The sequence below is a fragment of the Mustela nivalis genome, assembly GCF_964662115.1.
Source record: "Mustela nivalis genome assembly, chromosome: Y".
NCBI classification, from domain to species: Eukaryota; Metazoa; Chordata; class Mammalia; order Carnivora; family Mustelidae; genus Mustela; species Mustela nivalis.
The window spans coordinates 13,359,836-13,380,366 of record NC_139041.1 but is presented as its reverse complement, the minus strand read 5'-3'; positions in this window follow the sequence as shown (position 1 = coordinate 13,380,366).

Genomic DNA, 20,531 nt, shown 5'->3' with positions numbered 1-20,531 from the left:
AATAAAAAATATAATGCTTTCCTTTTCTCCCTGTACCTTCCTTTGGTTTTGAGAGGGCCAGAATGATTTCTCTGAATTTTTGTTGTTGTTGTTGCTCTTCTTTTTAGAAAGCCTGCCTAGCATCCATCATCCGTTATTGACAGAGTATTCACGGATGCTTTAGTTGCATGGACGTCTTAGTGCTCCTCCTAATATATGCCACATCTCCTGAACACCCATTAAGCAGTTCTGTTTTCAGTAACCCTCAGCTTGGTTCTCAGAGTCCTGAGTCACTCCTGATGGGTCTCCTTCTCTGATTTCTTTCCCTTCAGTTTTCCCTTCCTTTACTAAGGGCCAAGGATTCCTCCAAAGGCACATATTGAGGGAAGCCATATGATATTTTCCTTTTTCTGCTTCCTTTTCGATTACCCCTCAGCCAGGCAAGGGACATTCATGTCAAGGCAAGGTCCAGTGTTTCATTCACTTCGAAGGCTGAGGAATACTGTAGTGCCGAAATGGACCCAAACTTCCTGATACACTAGTCCTTGCAAGAGTATTGTGGCTCACTCAAAAGGTCTTTTCGAATGGGCCTTGCAAGCCGTCGGTATAGGCCGTCCCTTTCCTTCTGACTAAAGAGACTTGGTCAACAAGTCTATACCCATTACCACAAAAGTAGAGTAAACAAATGATGACAATGGGTGCGGTCCAGGCCTCTTCCTTAAGAATTAGCTCTGATGCAGAATATCACTCTCCTCAAAGACTTAGCAAAGGTTTTTAAGTGAAATCTAGATATACAGAGGCCTAATCCCTTAGCCACGTGTTTCAGAACACTAGGAGATGAGGCCACGGATGGCACCATATATCGATGCCCTCACTTTTTCCTAGAAAAGGGACTTTCTGTCCCTTAGTCATAATTACCCATAGGCAAAACACACTGACAAAGGAAGCTCTCACCTACAGGATGACAAACCCCACGGAGAGCGCTCATACCCGGAGTCCTCACCGTTTCTTGAGATCTCTAGAAATTGTAGTGGAAATAAGACAACTTGCCGTCTCAGGGGATATGTTGGCCTAAAGGAAGGTATACTGAATGTCTTTTTCTTTCCTCTTTGTCTCCAGAAAGGGGAAGTGGGACATTATCCCACAAGACAACCAGAGTTCTTGTTCAGACTCAGAGGGCTCCTGTTCTGTCCTTCCCGGGGCTTCCTACCTAAAGTCATAGGACACCAAGGTCATGGGAAAGGGACAGATGCTTCAGTGAAGCCAACATCTGTGATGTCACAAGGCTTTGAGGTCATAGCAACCACTCCTCCTCAACCCATGCCTGATCATTACACTTGGCTGGAGTATTCATGGGTGCACCAAGAGAACCTCACTGTCCCTAACTGCTGGAGCCGCCTGGATCTCTCACTGAGGCTGTTTACATAGCGAGTCCGTGTGACCTTCTCCATGGCCCAATTTGTACTGTGTGGTCGTGACTGTCAGCACCAACACTCTGGACTCCAGAGAAAGACAAGCATCCTTCATTCCATCTTAACAACGATAGGCAAAGAAACAATCAGACCACCAGCAAAACCTCAGGGGAGGAAATTTAGCCATGTGGAAGGTGAGGCCGCCCATACCACACAAACTCAGAGCTACAGAAAAGGAAAAGGTTCACCTAATTAAAGATCAATGTGAACCCCCGCAACCGTGCAAAGACATGTCTGGATTCATCCACAGTGAGGACACGAGAAACTCGAGCATCTCCAGAAACGGTGCCAACAAGGCCTCCAAAACTTCCAAAATGACCATGCATACAAGACAGACTCTGCACCATAGAAACTTAGGTCCAGGATGGACTCATGTACTTGGTGTCCACTGGAGCCAATGGAGAGCATGTTGAAAGAGACCGATAGCCCAAGTGAAGCCATCTGAAAGACGTCCGTGCCCGTTTCAGGAAGACTACTTGTATGTCCAAAAGGACGCATTGAAGAGGATTCGAATGTGGAAACGCTGAGCACTCCCTCAGGGTGGAGCAGCTACTCTCTGTGGAACTGCATGGAGATGTGCCAGCACAAGCCTGCCTTCATCCTCTCATGACCATCCCCCAAATGGTTACATGTGATAAGAAAACAGTGCCTCTTACAGAAGATGGGCATGTTCCAATGGAGACCCGAGAGGATGCACAGTGTGTCAACATGGGGTCAGTACAGCGTGACAGACAGCAGATGCTGCAGGTTGGTGAGGAGATCCAGGAAGACAAAGCACCAGAGAATGAACAAGGGTGCTCCGAGTGAAGGTCTGGCATTTTAGGATGGTGGGAGGCACTCTGTACCTTGCTGCCCTCCATAGGAACCTAGGTCCAAATTCAATAAAACATCCTCAGGCCCCAGTCATTTATTGTGCACTGCTTTAGTTTTTGTTTTCTTGTCCAACGATGCACATTCACGTATTGAACAGAGACATAGAGATCCCAATCAGGGTTTGAAGCTCGAGAGGGAGATTCTTACTTGCCCCTGTGTAGAAAACCCGAGACCAGAGTCAATGCCAAGACCCTGGAATCATGAGTAGATCTGAAGGCTGCCTCTGTACTGATGGACACAACCCTGGACCAGCCTTTGAATTCTGAATACCTCATGTTTCTAGACAAGAACCGCTGCTCTGTCATTGGGGAGGGTATGTGCTTTGGTGAGTGCTGTGAAGTGTGTAAACCTGGTGATTCACAGACCTGTACCCCTGGGGAAAAAAATATATGTTTAAAAAAATAAAAATTAAAAAAAAAAAAAAAACTTAACTAACAAAAAAAAAAAAAGAAAGAAATGCAGGGGATAACAATTTTGGTTTGGTCGGGTGTTTCTTGAGCTATCTGGCCTGCTTCGAAAGCTGGTATAGCTTGCCCTCTTAAAGTCAGTGACTGGGTTATCACAAAATATTCTCCTATGCCTATTTCCTTTAGGAAATACTTCCATGCCTAGATTTTTCAGGGGGAATGACAGTATGTCTTTTGTGTTCCGCTTCTGTGGAAGGTGATGGCAGTCCTCGGTGCCTCTGGTTCTTGACCTCTGTCTCTGCTCCCAGATGAGGGTCACTTTCAATCCTGATTTCTCCAATCTATGTTCAGGGCTCTTTTCTTTCTCTCACTCTTACTTATCCTACAAGATATTCCCTAAAGACATTATGTTACATCATTCTGCCTTCTCTATGCAGGAAAAAGACGGTGTTCTTTCGAGTCGATGTCTGCCAAGCCTGCTTATCTGAAAACTTCAGCCCTCAAGATTTTTGTTGTCAAAAACTCGTGCCCTTCAGACCCTCTGCATGTCACAGCAACAGTACTGAGAAACAGGTTCCTTGTGGGTTCCCAGTGTGCCCTGCTGTCCTGTGCCTTTGTCCTCTGCATGGGCTACGGGCCTCTGATCCAGGAACCAACCAAATATCCCCTGAGACATGTACCCAAACTTCTCCCATTATCTCTGCAACTTCCGTTCTCTTTCGATGTGGAGTTTACCTTTAGGATTTAGGTCAATTTCCACCCCAATACAGTTGTTGTGGTCATCTTCCTGTAGCCTTCATGGCTGAACACAAGCATGAGGTTATTAGACACGACTACCATCTTACTGTCCTCTATGTCACCGCAAATTCCTACTGAGACATAAGCAAGAAGGAATTCTTCCACTTGTCTCATATGGCAGTGCTGCAGAGAGCATTGGGCTTCGTCACATCTATCATTTCAGAAAGACAACAAACAGACGATTTCACTCCCTGATGACAGTCAGAAAACTTACGAAAAAGCAAGGGTATTGGGACAAACAGTACGACTCTAATGAGGAACTCAAATGGTGGTGTTTGTTGACGGCAGTTTTGTGATTACACGTGTTTCTCTAAGAGTTCAAGAAATGACATTCCTTGCAGGAGATTTTCAGAAACGGATGGAATGTGAGTTTTCAAGGCATGTCAAATAATTGCTACGCATTAGATACTGAATTCCTATCTCTCATATTTTAATAATAAGTGTTATGTGAAATTCAGACCACACACATATTAACATATGCGCATGCATACACAAGAACACACACAAAAATAAGACATGCAAAGATGGGGAGGAAGTGAGGTATCGTACCAATGAAGCAAACCCAAAGAAAAATACCATAAAGGGGAAAAGCAAATAGATTCCAAGTGAGAAGCCAACCGAAATGAGACTAATGTCTCCCATCAATACAAACAGTTTGTAGGAGTGGTTGAAATTCCAAAACCAAATAAAAAAAATAGTAGAAAAGATCCACAATAAAACAGCATATATTAACAAGCTCGACCTTCTGTTGCCCATAGGAAATTTCCTTCGACTAAGAAAGAAATTCATAGTTTACAAGTGAGGAAATTGGGAGTAGGTAGGTTATGATATTGCCAAGGAGAAAAGAGCCAATGTGTTTGTGCCTAAGTCAGCGAGAGTGATTTTATGCCTTGGAGAGACAAAAGATTAGCAGAAGGTGTTTTGTCTTGATGGAGCATCAACACAACAGAACACAACAGAAACCGCGAAGAATTGCCAACATATACAGCACGAACAAGGGTGTATCTAAGCGTTGGAAGCCTATGAACAGACAGGAAGGGAGATGGCGTTTTTAATCCAATGCTCTTGGAATCTATGATATCCACGTTAAGCACAGGACAGATCATCTGGTTGGGAAGGTGCTAAGGAATAAGAGACGTTCACATGGGCTCTCGAGACCACCTGAACTTTGGGGATCCATGAGTAAGATTCCGTCTCTGAGGACAATAACATATGTTCTTCCCAGCGTCAGACTTAACTTTGTATATCGCAGGTTATGAGCTTGAGTCCAACGCCAGTCTCAATTCATGGAAGAGAAGTCAAAACCTATCCTGTGCACTTATGATCACGAAGGTACAAAAACAGGAAGATATCACTTTCAAATGGAAATACAGCCAGACACTAAAAGTTGGAAAACACAACACACTCATGAACTAGCAAAATATGCAAGAAAGAAAATCCAAAGGAAAGGCAGAAAAAGCCATGAACAAAGGAATGTCAAGAAACTTATGGGATGTTGCCAAAACATTTTAGGGGGAAACCATATAGGGTTAAATTCATGCGTTTCCAAAATTTGAAAACACCGAAAAAGAAATCCACCTAACTGGACGACTGAAGGAACAGAATGAAGAAAAACCGAACTCCAGGGATAACAGAAAAATAGAAATCATACATGTGATTATCAAAATTAAGGACAAACAAACAAACCAATAGGAAAAAAAATCAGGAGATCCCACACTTCGGTTTGAAAACAAGAACAAAGCGCCGAAGCCATTATTGGTAAAAAACGGAGAAAAGCACACAGCTCACAGTATTAAACCACATGACAAGTGGTAGAAATGAAAAAAAAAAATAACCTAAGAGGCACCTCCACACATTTATGCTAGCAAATCCAAGAACTGAGAGAAAAGTATTAATTCCCAGACACATAGAAACTTCCAAGATTATGTCAGGAAACGTACAAAATCTCAGCTATTTACTAGTGAATGAAGCGTTTGAAGCAGTAATCCTACACCTGTCAACACACAGAAGGTCAGGTCCAAGTCATTTCCTGGGCCACTCTTCTAGGTTTTGAGCAAAGGCCTTGTCATGTCCTCTCATCGATTCCAGAGATGGAAGAGGAGGTAGATTCTAATTCACAAGGATAAAGACCTAATTCAGAGAATGACATTTTAGGAAACCAATCCTATGTCATTTCAATAAGGAAAGATAATAAACAATATAATGCTTTCCTTTTCTCCCTGTGATTTCCTTTGGTTTTGAGAGGGCCAGATTGTTTTCCACTGATTTGTTGTTGTTGTTGTTGCTGTTCTGTTGAGACAGTCTGCCTATCATCTATCATCCGTTTTTGACAGAGTATTCATGGATGCTTTAGTTGAATGTACGTCCTAGTGCTCCTACTAATATATGCCACAACTCCTGAACACCCATTAAGCAGTTCTCTTTTCAGTAACCCTCAGCTTGGTTCTCAAGTCCTGAGTCACTCCTGGTGAGTCTCCTTCTTTGACATCTTGCCCCTCAGTATTCCATGCCTTTACTAAGGGCCAAGGTATTCCTCCTGAAGCACATATTGTGGGAAGCCATATGATATTTCCCTTAAAATGCTTGCCCTTTCCATTACCCGTCAGCCAGGCAAGGGACATTCATGTCAGGGAAGGTCCAGGGTTTCATTCACTTCGATGGCTGAGGAACACTGTGGTGCCGAAATGGACCCAAAATTCCTGATCCACTAGTCCTTGCAAGGGTATTGTGTCTCACTCCAAAGGTCTGCTCCAATGGGCCTCTCAAGCCGTCGGTATAGGCCATCCCTTTTCTTCTGACTAGGTCAACATATATATACCCGTTACCACAACAAGTACAGATAACTAATTATGACAATGGGTGTGGTCCAGGCCTCTTCCTTAAGAGTTAGCTCTGATGCAGAATATCACTCTCCTCGAAAACTTTGCAAAGGTTTTTAAGTGAAAGCCAGATACACAGAGGCCTAATCCCTTAACCACGTGTTTCAGAACACTAAGAGACAAGGCCACAGACAGCACCATATATTGATGCCTTCACCTTTTTCCTCGAAAAGGGTCTTTCCGTCCCTTAGTTATCACTGACCCATAGGCCAAAGACACTGACAAAGGAAGCTCTACCCACAGGATGACAAACCCCACAGAGTAAGCTCAACCCCGGAGGCCTCACTGTTTCTTGAGATCTCTAGAAATTGTAGTAAAAATAGGACAACTTGCCATCTCAGGGGATATGTTGGCCTAAAGGAAGGTATACTGAATGTCATTTTCTTTCCTCTTTGTCTCTAGAAAAGGGAAGTGGGACATTATCCCACAAGACAACCTGAGTTCTTGTTCAGATTCAGAGGGCTCTTGTACTGTCCTTTTTAGGGGGCTTCCTACCTTAAGCCATAAGACACCAAGGTCATGGGAGTGGGACAGCTGCTTCAGTGAAGCCAGCATCTGTGAAGTCACAAAGCTTTGAGGTCATAGCCTTTTTGTGAGAATACGTGTTAATGGAAGAGTACAAATGATGACATTCCTTGCAGAAGATTTTCTTGAAACGGATGGAATGTGAGTTGTCAGGGCATGTCAAATTGAATTGCTAACCTTAAGAGACCCAATTCCTACCTCTTGAAATTTAATTATAAGTTTTGTGTGAAACACACACAGACCACGCACACATTAAGACATGCACATGCACACACACACGAACACACACACAGAGAAGACACGCGAAAAGGGGGAAGTGAGAAATCACACTGATGAAGCATCCCCAAAGAAAATATCATAAAAGGGAAAGGCACAGAAAATGCAAGTCAGAATCAACCGAAATGAGAAAGTGAACTTCTTACCTAGCAATAATTCATTCAGCAATCAGGACGAAAGTCTCCCGTCAATACACACATTTTGTAGGTGTGGTTGAAAGTACAATAAATAAATAAATAAATAAATAAATAAATAAATAAATAAATAAATAAATAAAATAAAACAAACAAAAAAACTGAGAAAAGATCCATCAGAAAACAACAAATATTAAGCAAGCTCGACCTCTGTTGCCCAAGGGGATTTCCTTTGACTATGAAGATACACATAGCTTGAAAGTGAAGAAATTTGGAAACGTAGGTTCTGCTCTTGCCAAGGAGAAGAGAGCCAAAGGGATTGTGCCTAAGTCATCTCGAGTGATTTTATGCCTTTGAGAGACAAAAGAGTGCGGAAGGTGTTTTGTCTCGATGGAGCATCAAAACATCAGAAACCTCGAAGAACACCCAACGTATATACCAGAACATGGCTGTATATAAACGTTGGTAGCATATGAACAGAGAGGAAGGGAGATGGGTACTTTAATCCAATATTGTTGGGGACTATGATATCCATGTTAAGCACAGCACAGATCATCTGGATGGAAAGATGGTAAAGAATAACAGACGTCCACATTGGCCCTCTAGACCTCCTAAGCTTTGGGGATCCATGAGTAAGATTGCGTATCTGAGGAGCATAATATATGTTCTTCCCAAAGGCAGACCGAACTTTGTATATAATAGATCATGAGCTGGAGTCCAAATGCAGGGGTAATTCATGGAAGAGAAGTCAAAACCTATCCTGTGCACTTATGATCATGAAGGTATGAAAACGGGAAGATATCACTTTCAAATTGGACATTCAGCCAGACACTAAAAGTTGGAAAACACAACACGTCACAAACTAGCAATGAATGCAAGAATGAAAATCCAAAGGAAAAGCAGAAAGAGCCATGAACAAAGGAATGTCAAGAAACTTATGGGGTGATGCCAAAACATTTTATGGGGAAACCAAATAGTGTTAATGCGCACATTTCCAAAATATAAACACAAACACACACACAAAAAAGCAACCTACCTCAATGCTGAAGAAACAAGAAGAAGAAGAACCAAATTCCAAAGTTAACAGAAAAAATGAAATCATACATATAGTTAACAAAATAAAGGAAATACAAACAAACCAATAGGAAAAAGAATCAGGAGATCTCACAATTCATTGTCTTAATCATGAAAAAACTGCAGAAGCCATTACTGGGATAAAACAGGGAGACAAGAACACAGCTGAAAACATAAAACAACTTGAGATCTGGTAGAAAGGGCAAAAGAATAACCTAAGAGACACATCCACACATTTATACTAGCAAATCCAAGACTGGAGAGAAGAGGATAAATTATCAGACACATAGCAACTCCCAAGATTAGGTCAGGAAACCTACAAAATCTCAGCTCTCTAGTAGTGACTGAAGCGTTTGAAGCAGTAATCCAACACCTGCCAACACATCGAAGGCCAGGTCCAAGTCATTTTCTTGGGCCACTCTTCTAGGTATTGAGCGAAGGCATTGCCATGTCCTCTCATCGATTCCAGAGATGGAAGAGGTGGGTAGAATATAAGTCACAAGGATAAAGACACAATTCAGAGAAGGACATTTTAGTAAAGGAATCCCATGTCATTTCAATAAGGAAAGATAATAAACAATATAATGCTATCCTTTTCTCCCTGTGACTTCCTTTGGTATTGAAAGGGCCAGATTGTTTTCCTCTGATATTTTGTTGTTGTTGCTGTTCTGTTGAGAGGCCTGCCTATCATCCTACCCCGTTTTTGACAGAGTATTCACGGATGCTTTAGTTGCATGTACGTCCCAGTGCTCCTCCTAATATATGCCACATCTCCTGAACACTCCTTTATCAGTTGTCTTTTCTGTAAACCTCAGCTTGGTTTTCAGAATCCTGAGTCACTCCTGGTGGGTCTCATTCTCTGACTTCTTGCCCTTCAGTTTTCCCTTCCTTTACTAAGGTCCAAGGTATTTATCCCGAGGCACATATTGTGGGAGGCCATATGACATTTCCCTTTTTCTGCTTGCCTTTTCCATTTCCCATCAGCATGGCATGGGACATTCATGTCAAGGCAAGGTTCAGGGGTTCATTTTCTTCGATGGCTGAGGAATACTGTGTTGCCAAAATGGACCGATCCTTCCTTATCGACTAGCCCTTGTAAGGGCATTGTGTCTCACTCCAAAGGTCCTCTCAATGTGCCTTGCAAGCCATCGGTATAGGCCGTCCCTTTCATTCTGACTAAAGAGACTTGGTCTGCATGTCTATACCCGTTACCACAACAAGTATAGTTAACTAATGATGACAAGGGATGCAGTCCAGGCCTCTCCCTTAAGAGTTAGCTGTGATGCCAAAGGTCAGTCTCCTCGACGACTTTGCAAAGGTCATTAAGGAAAAACCAGGGAGACAGAGCCCTATTTCCTGTCCGTGCATTTCAGAACACTAGGAGATGAGGCCACAGACAGCACCATATATCGAAGCCCTCACCTTTTCCTCAAAAAGGGACTTTCCATCCTTACTCTTCACTGACCCATAGGCAAAAGACTCTGACAAAGACGCTCTCACCCACAGGATGACAAAACCCACGGAGAGCTGTTGATACACACGAGGTCTCCTGTGTCTTGAGCTCTCTAGAAATTTTCATGGAAATAGGACACCTTTCCATATCTGGGGAAATGTTGGCTTAAAGGAAGGTATACTGAACGTCATTTTCTTTCTTCTTAGTCTAGAAAGGGGAAGTGGGACATTAACCCCCAAGACACCTGAGTATTTCATCAGACTCAGAGGGCTCTTGTTCTGTCCTTCCCGGGGCTTCCTACCTAAAGCCATAGGACGCCAAGTTCATTGGAGAGGGACAGCTGCTTCAGTGAAGCCAGCATCTGTTATGCCACAAAGCTTTGAGGTCATAGCAACAACTCCTCATCAACCCACGCCTGATCACTACACTTGACTGGGAGGGACAAGAGGACACCAAGCCGTCCCAAACTGCTGGAGCTGCTTGGGTCTCAATTCAAGGCAGTATGCGAAGCAGTTGGTGTCACCTTCTCCATGGCCCAGTTCGTAGTGTTTCATCGTGACTGTCAGCTCCAGTCCTCTGGACTCCAGAGAAAGGCAAGCATCCACCATTCCATCTTAACCACAACAGGCCAAATAACAATGAGGCCTCAAGCAAAGCCTCAGGGGAGGAAATCTGAGCCCCCCACAAGGGTAAGGCCCTACCACCCTATCACGGTGCTTCTGAACAGGTAAAGGGCCACCCAAGGAGAGCTCCAAATGAATCCCCGCAACCATGCCAAAGACATGTCTGGAGTCTTCCACAGCGAGGAAACAAGTACCTCGAGCGTCTCTAGAAAGGGTGACAACAAGGCCTCGCAATCTTCAAAAATGACCATGCATCAAGGCAGACTCTACATCCTTAGGTCCAGGATGGACTCATGTACTTGGAGTCCACAGGAGCAAATGGAGAGCATGTTGGAAGAGACCCAAAGCCCAAGTGAAGCCATCTGAACGACTTCCTAACCAGTTCAGGAAGACAACTTTATGTTCAAAAGGATGCATTGAAGAGGATTCTAATGTGGAGGAACCTTGAGCACTCCCTCAGGTTGGAGCAGCTACCCTTTCAGGAACTGCATGGAAATGTGGCAGCACAAACCTTCCTTCACCCTCTCATGATCATCCCCCAAATTGTTTCATGAAATAAGCAAACAGTGCCTCTTGCGGAAGATGGGCATGTTCTAATGGAGCCCAGAGAAGATGCGCAATTGTCATCAAGGTGTCATTACAGCGCGACAGACAGCAGATGCTTCAGTTTGGTGAGGAGATCCAGGGAGACAAAGAACAGTAGAATAACTGTGGGAGCTCGAAGCGAAGGTAGGGCATTTTAGGATGGTGAGAGGTTCTCTGTACCTGGCTACCCTCCACAGGAACCTAGGTCCTAATTCAAGAAAACATCCTATGCCACGAATCAATTAATGTACCCTGGTTTTGTTTTTGTTATCTTGTCAAATGATGCACATGCACGTATTGGACAGATAGACAGAGAGATCGCAATCAGGGGTTGGAGCTGGAGACGGAGAAGTATACTTGCCCCTGAGCAGAGAACCTGAGACCAGAGTCATAGCCAAGACCCTGGAATCATGAGTTGATCTGAAGGCCGCCTCTGAACTGATGGACACAACAAAGGACCCAACCTTTGACTTCTGAATACCTCCTGGTTCTAGACAAGAACCGCTACTCTGTCATTGTTCAGAAAAGCAGGGGATAAGGATTTTGGCTTGGTCGGGTTTTGCTTGAGCTATCTGGCTTGCTTTGAGAGTTGGTATAATTTTCCTCTTGAAGTCAGTGACTGGGCTATGGACAAACTAGTCTCCGATGCCTATTTGCCTAAAGAGAATTCCGCCATGCCTAGATTTTCCAGGGGAAAGGACATTATGTCTTTTGATGCTCTGCTTCTGTGGAAGGTGATGGGAGTCCTGTGTGCCTCAATTCTGGACCTCTGTTTCAGCTCCCAGATGAGGGTCATTGACAGCCCCGATTCTCAAATCCATGTTCAGCCCTCTTTTCTTTCTCTCACTCTTACTTATCCTACAATAGGCACCTATTTCCTTTCTTTTTGGATGATGATTCCCTAAGCTCTTCAGGAGCTATTTATGTTCGTTTATCTTTATCAGTTTATCTCTGTGGTTCCAGACTCTCCAATATCTTCGATGTTTTCTGATTTACAAGAAGTATCCAGGCCGCTGCTTTCTATACCCCATCGGGCGTGGTCTATGTAGAAGTTTCTCTCTGATTCCCTAGCCGTGATCATTTCTTGTTCTTTTACCTTGGCATCTGTTGATTCTTCCATCTTCATTTTGGATGTAAGTCTCTGTCTTCCTCTCCGTATCCTGAAAGTTCATTCTTTATCCATCCTGAGGTTAATGTCTTTAAGAAGAGGAAATCTGGGAGTGACCTAATGCTGGCCCTTAAGGGATGATGGGTGTCTGTGTGTGTGTGTGTGTGTGTGTGTGTGTGTGTGTGTGTGGTTGTGTGTGTGATGCATGCCATCTGCTGTTGTGTTCTGGCTGACCCTGTCCTTGAGACCAGTCAAGTGCAAAGGCCCTCCTTGTCTGGCATTTGCTGTATTTGGGGCCCGGGCTGAATACACTGAGGTTTCACTTAGAAAGATCTGGTGTGCGTGTGAAAGGAGACATTCCACAACACAATAGAATGCAGGCCTGCAGAATGCTGTGCTCAGAAGAGAGCATGTGGTCAAGGCATTATTTTTTGTCCCCTATGGGAGAATGTGTTCTCCTTGGACTAAGCATCTTGGACTGAGGAAGGCAGTCCTCCAAGTGTTCCATGGTTGGGTTTTTATGTTGGCATGGTAGGCAGCAAATGTCTCACCATCCTGTTTTGGCCAGTAGCTCAGATTTGTTGCTACTGTTTTGAGAGCCGAACATTTCTTATGCACCCATTGAATCATTTCCACAAACACTGCCTCTCATGGATGCACTGCCAGGACCCACTCTCCTCCAACTACATCTCCTGGTATTGTTTCTGATCATGGTCTCCAGGTTGTCTGCACCTGGTTGCTTGTTGGTGTCCACTGCAAGTAAAACATGGTGTTCTTTCGAGTCGTATTCTGCCAAGCCTGCTGATCTGAAAACTCCAGTCCTCAAAAATTGTGTTGTCATGATCTCAAACCCTCTGTTGGTCACAGCCAATTGCACTGGGAAACAGTTTCCTTGGGGATCCCAGTGTGCCCTGTTCTGTGCCTTTGTCCTTTGCATGGGATCACTGCCCTCTGATGCACAAACCACCCAAATCTCCCATGAGCCATGTCCCCACACTTCTCCCATAGTTTATGCGACCTCCGATCTCTTACTCTGTGGAGTTTACTGTGTAGGATTCAGGTCAATCTCCACCTGCCTCCGTATTTGTTGTCATCTTCCTTTTGCCTTCATGGCTGAAGATAAGCACGATGTTATTAGACACTACTACCATCTCACTGTCCTCGATGTCACCGCAAATTCTTACTGAGACTTAAAATAGAATGAATTCTTCCACATGACTCATGTGACAGGCTTGCAGAGAGCTTTGGGCTCTGTCATATCTATCATTCTCAGAAAGAAAACAAACAGACGATTTCACTCCCTCAAGACAGTCAAGAAACGTATGAAAAATCAAAGGGTATAGGGAGAAACAATACGATTCTAAAGAGGCACACAAAATATGGTGTTTTTTTTGAAGGCAGTTTTGTGAGAATACGTGTTTATGGAAGAGTACAAATGATGACATTCCTTGCAGAAGATGTTCTTGAAACAGATGGAATGTGAGTTGACAAGGCATGTCAAATTGAATTGCTAACCTTAAGAGACCCAATTCCTACCTCTTGAAATTGAATTATAAGTTTTGTGTGAAACACGCACAGACCACTCACACATTAAGACATACACATACACACACACACACACAAACACACAAAGGATAAGACATGCGAAAGAGGGGGAGGAAGTGAGAAATCGCCCTAATGAATCATCCACAAAGAAAATACCATAAAAGGGAAAGGAACAGAGAATTTAAGTCAGAAGTCAACCAAAATAAGAAAGTGAACTTCTTACCTAACAATAATTCATTCAGCATTCAGGACGAAAGTCTCCCGTCAATACAAACATTTTGTAGGTGTGGTTGAAATTACAAAAAATAAAATAAAATAAAATAAAACAAACAAACAAAAAACCAAGAATAGATCCATCAGAAAACAACAAATATAAAACAAGCTCGAATTCTGTTGCCCATAGAAGTTTTCCTTTGACTATAAAGATACACATAGCTTGAAAGTGAAGAAATTTGGAAACGTAGGTTCTGCTCTTGCCAAGGTGAAGAGAGCCAAAGTGATTGTGCCTAAGTCATCTAGAGTGATTTCATGCTTTTGAGAGACAAAAGAGAGCGGAAGGTGTTTTGTCATGATGGAGCATCAAAATATCAGAAACCTGGAAGAACGGCCAACATATATACCAGAACATGGCTGTATCTTAACGTTGGAAGCATATGAACAGAGATTAAGTAAGATGGGGACTTTAATCCAATATTGTTGGGGACTATGATATCCAAGTTAAGCACAGCACAGATCATCTGGATGGAAAGGTGGTAAGGAATAACAGACATCCACATGGGATCTCGAGACCACCTGATCTTTGGGGATCCATGAGTAAGATTGAGTCTATGAGGACAGTAAGATATGTTCTTCCCAGCGGCAGACCTAACTTTGTCTATCTCAGGTCATGAGCTCGAGACCAAATCCAGTCTTAATTCATGGAAGAGAAGTCAAAACCTATCCTGGGCACTTATGATCACGAAGGTATGAAACCGGGAAGATATCACTTTCAAATTGGAAATACAGCCATACCCTAATGGTTGGAAAACACAACACACTCACGAACTAGCAATGAATGCAAGAAAGAAAATCCAAAGGAAATGCAGAAAGAGCCATGAACAAAGGAATGTCAAGAAACATAAGCAGTGATCCCAAAACATTTTATTGGGAAACCATAAAGTGTTAATCGCATGCATTTCCAAAATTTAAAAACACCAAAAAAAAAAAAAAAAGGAACCTAACTGGACCCCTGAAGGAACAAGTAGAAGAAGAGCCGATCTCCAAAGTTAACAGAAAAAATGAAATCATATAAATGATTATCGAAATAAAGAAAATACAAACAAACCATTAGAAAAAAAAATCCGGAGATCTCACACTTCAATTCTGAAAACATGAACAAACTGCAGAAGCCATTACTGGGATATAGCAGGGGGAGAAGCACACAGCTGAAAGTAAGAAACCACATGACAACTGGTAGAAAGGAAAAAAGAATAACCTAAGAGGGACATACACACATTTATGCTAGCAAATCAAGACCAGAGAGAAAAGGTTAAATTCCCAGACACATAGAATCTCCCACGATGAGGTCAGGAAACCTACAAAATCTCAGCTCTTTAGTAGTGACTGAAGCGTTTGAAGCAGTAATCAAACACCTGCCAGCACACAGAGGGCCAGGTCCAAGTCATTTTCCTGGGCCACTCTTCTAGGTATTTAGCGAAGGCAATGTCATGTCTTCTCATCAATTTCAGAGATGGAAGAGGCGGGTAGACTCTAATTTACAAGGATAAAGACCCAATTCAGATAAGGACATTTTAGAAAAATCCCATGCCATTTCAATAAGGAAAGATAATATAAAATAGAATTCTTTCCTTTTCTCCCTGTGCCTTCTTTAGGTTTTGAAAGGGTCACATTGTTCTTCTCTGAATTTTTTTGTTGAAAATCTTAGAATTCTTCTTGGAATTATTTTGTCTTTTTTTTTTTTTTGACACAGTATTAACGGATGTTAGTTTCATATGCGTCCTAGTGCTTTTCCTAATCTATGCCACAGCTCCTGCACACCCATTAAGTATTTCACTTATTCCCTGCATGTGTCTCTTCTCTGTAACCTTCAGCTTGGTTCTCAGAGTCCTGAGTCACTCTTGGTGGGTCTCTTTCTCTGCATTTTTCCCATTTGGGTTTCCTTTCCTTTACTAAGGGCCAATGTATTCCTCCTGAGGAACATATTGTGGAAAGCTATATTATATTTCCATTGTTCTGCCTGTCTTTTCAATTTCCCATCACCCAGACATGGGACGTTCATGTCAATGTAAGTTCCAGGGGTTCATCCTCCCCGATGGCTGAGGAATACTGTGTTACCAAGATGGACCACACCTTCATCACTAGTCTGCAAGGACCTTGAGGCTCAGTCCACAGTTCTGCTCAAGTGGGCTTTGCAAGCCATCGATATAGGCCATCCCTTTCCTTTTGACTAAAGAGACTTGGTCAACATGTCTATACCAGTTCCACTACAAGTACACTTAACTAATGATGGCAACAGGTGTGGTCCAGGCCTCTTCCTGAAGAGTTAGCTCTGATTCAGAAAGTTACTTTCCTCAAAGACTTTGCAAAGTTAAGGGAAAACCAGGTAGACAGAGCCCTAATCCCTTAACCTTGTGTTTCAGAACTCTAGGAGATGAGGACAAAGGCAGCACCATATATTCATGCCATTAACTTTTTCCTCAAAAAGGGACTTTCTGTCCGTTAGTCATCACTGACCCGTTGGGAATAGACACTGACAATGGACTTGCTCACCCACAGGATGACAAACCCCATGGAGAGCTGTTGGTACCCAAGATGCCTCAATGTTTAAGATCTAGAAATTGTAGTGGAAATAGGACACCTTGCTGTCTCTGGAGAAATGTTGGCCTAAAGGAAGGTATAATGAACATCATTTTTTTTCCTATTTATCTAGAAAGGGGAAGTGGGACATTAACCCACAAGACATCCTGAGTTCCTGATCAGGCTCAGAGGGCTCGTGTTCTGTCCTTCCTGGGGCTTCCTACCTAAAGCCATAGGATACTAAGGTCATGGGAGAGGGACAGCTGCTTCAGTGAAGCCAGCATCTGTGATGTCACAATGCTTTAGGTCATAACAACTAATCCTCATAAAACCATGCCTGATCACTACACTTGGTTGCAGTACTCATGGGTGTGCCAATAGGACCCCTAGCCTTTCCAAACCAGTGGAGCCTCCTGGGTCTCTCACCAAGGCAATTTGTAAAGCTTTTCATTCTCACCTTCTCCATGGACCGATTCATAGTGTTTGGTCCTGACTGTCAGCACCAGCCCTCTGGATTCCGGAGAAAGGCAAGAATCCACCATTCCATCTTAGCCAGGAAAGGTCAAGTAACAATCAGGCCTCAAGCAAACCTCAGGGGAGGGAATCTGAGCCCTGCACAAAGGTTAGGCCCTTCCACCCAATCACCAATCTTCTGAACAGGAAAAGAGCCACCCAAGGAAAGCTCAAAGGGAACACCTCCAATCATGACATGTTTGGAGTCTTCAACAGAGAAGACAGAAGTGTTAGGGTTTTTAATCAAAGGAGAAAGACTGATACAAAGCAAAGGTCTGGCAAAACTTAATTTCAGTCCAAACATCGAGAATCATACTGACTGGTCAGGGCCTTCTCTTCCAAATTCGACCCTCTCCAGCATCACAGACTAACATGTATAGATGTAGTTTAGCTGGGCTATACACAGGTGGCATTTAGATTGCAATACACAGAGAAAACTGCACAGTGGTGCTACGTCTGCCAGACATAGAAAAAAACTGCTAGTAACACACGGATGGACAATTGAATCTCAATTTATCTAGTAGATATAAGCTCCCCACTGAGTAGATATCTTTATCTGGCCCGACCTGCCCTTATATCTAGGCTTTGAGAGTAAATACCTTTGGGAGGGGCAGTATCAATCTAAATTTACTGCATGAGGCCAATCTATGTATACTGCATAAACACAAAATGATTCCCTCTGGCCACCCAGGCTATTACATTCCTCCTTAATCTTTGGAGATTAGTCCAATCCTTGACTTTTCATCCAGTTCTACATGCTCTGGTTATAAAGGGTTTATTGAGCATGTAATTCTAACATTTTTATCGCTCTCATTTTCTTTTGTACATGACATTAGTGTACAGTCTGCTGTATATTTACACTAGTGTAAATGACACTAGTGCACAGTCGGCTGATTAGTTACCCATTTAACGCTTCATAGAACCCTTTCCATTTTTTTTCTGATTTCCTTTATCTAAATAACTGCCTATAATTTACATAAACAGGTAAATATAGGAGCAACAACAAACTCATAGTTTTTTCAGTCTTAGATTTAGTCCAGGGTGAGCAGGATGTTTGGCTGTGGCTTCCACCTTTGGGGTTCATCTTCATCCTTGGCTCATTTGATGTGACATGCGTGAATCCAGGCCCTGATGTGTTCTACTTTTACTGCTGTGGTGTGTTCAAGGTAACATTAAAAGGTCCCATCCAGCGAGGCTCCAAGCTCCCCAATTGATAATGTCATATCCAAACCAAGTGATTGGTTGGAAAGGATGTGGTTCCACCTCAGTCTCCATACCAGTGTGGGCAGTCTGGATCCCCGAATTTTTTATTTTTATTACAGACTGTAATTCCTGCAGTGACTGGATTACAGACTGATCAGTCATTTCTGCTAGGGCAACCTTTTGTAGCCAAGGACAGAGCGGCAGCAGGGGTTCTCCCAAACATTTCCAATGGGGCCACCCTGTTTAAATAGTGTGTACATCTTGCCCTGAGCAGGGTGAAAAGAAGGAGATCCACCCATCCACTGCCCATATCCAGGGTTAGTTTTGTCAAGGTCTCTTTAAGAGTCCAGTTCATTCTCTCTACATGCCCAGAACTCTGGGTCTGATAGGCACAATGTAGTTTCCAATTTGTGCCCATGGCCTTGGCCAATTCCTGTGAGACTGAACTCAAAATGCAAGGCCATTGAATGACACAATCCTGAGAGGCAGCCCAGACCTAGGAATTATTTTTCTTGTAGCTTTCTGGCTACCACTCCTGCCGTCTCATGTTTCTCGAGAAAAGCCTCAACCTGGCCTGAAATGGTATCTACAAATACTAACATATACTTGTCACCATATTTTCCGGGTTTATTTCTGTAATATCTATTTTCCAGTAAATTCCTGGTACACTACCTCTTTCTCTTTTCCCTCTTCAATTCTAGTTTCTCCCACATTAACTGCCTGGCACTGAGCATATCTATCAATATATCCTGAACCATACACTGTAATTTAGAACCCTAGAACTGCTTGCCTTTATGTTCCTTGAGTTTGAGTGACCCCAGGTGAGTACCATAATGTATCTGGTCTACTAACTTCTTACCTAGTCTTTGCGGAAGAATTAAAATTCTTCTTTTAGTCTTAGCCCAGTCCCCTTTATAATATAATTTAGCCATTTTGTAAATACTTTAAATCTACCTCTTCATTCTCCAGTTTATCTGGTAGGGATAGATACAGGTGTGTAACCAGCTCTTGCATTGTTTCTCAGGCTGCTTGCTTTACATATCGATCTGAGAATTGGTTACCTTTTGAAATCAGATCAGTCCCCTATTGGTGTCGCAAGAAATGCATAACAGCCACCTCTTTTGGATCCCAATATTTCTCTTCTGTTTTAATTCCTTTTTCTTCTGCTGTTAATAGGCTTCTTCCTTTGTAAGTAGATCCATGTATATGGAGAGTAACAAAGACATACCTGTGATCCGTATTGATGTTGGTGGTTTTACCTTTAGCCATCTGCAGTGCCTTAGTGATTTCAATCAGTTCTGCTTGTTGTGCCCAAGTTCCATGTGGCCGGGTGGTGCCCAGAATTCCAGCTCAGGATAAACTACCACAGGCCTCACATACCTCACATACCTCTTTCCATGAACAGAGTCATCTCTGCATCTGGGAAGGGTATGTCTCTGAGATCCAGTCTAATTCCTGTGACTTGGTTTAGGACCTCCCCACAGTTGTGTGGATGGTCAGCCAGCTCCTCTGGGAGCAGTGTGGCTAGATTTAGCACCACTGGTGGCTGTGAGATCACTCTTGGTTTGTTGAGGAGGAGGGCATGATACCCTGTCTCACGGGCGTTCACCATCATAAGTCGGTTGGAGTCTACGAAGGTCCGCGATAGCATGTGTGGTGGTCAAGATGAGATATTGATCTAATGGTCTAGCATTATATCTCATTTGGTTAAGACCTACATGACCAACGAATTTAATTCCTTTTGTCATTCAAGCAACCGTTCACAGTTTCAGGTTACCAAAGACTTTGGAAGCCACTTTAACAATTACCCATTAAAACCTTGAGACAGACAAATAACTATCTCCACTACAGATGCCATGCTTTCCCGCCAACAAGGGGGAGGGGCTAGGCAGTCCACATCAGGCCAGAGAAGGCAAAGAATTCCCCAAAACAAAGGCGGTTTCGGCAGCTCCTTAGGAATATTTTTTAAAGTCTTTGGCTCAAGGTAGGTTCATCCCACAGTGCCAGTTCTGCTTACCAAAAGTGGTCCATTTGGCACGCATATACCACGTTCAGCTCCAATGAGTATCTGCATGGGGCACCTTAACTCACTCTTAGACTAACCCCAGTTGGCTACAGTCATAGCCTTTAACACACGAAATGAGTGAGTGAGAAGACTCACATTTATTATGAAGAACAGAGAGATAAAAGTCAGAGTCCCTTGCTCTCTGCTTGCCTCATTCCTTCAATTATAACAAACAATACAACAGAAAACAAAAGGACCAGGCAAAGACAACCGTAGGCCCAAC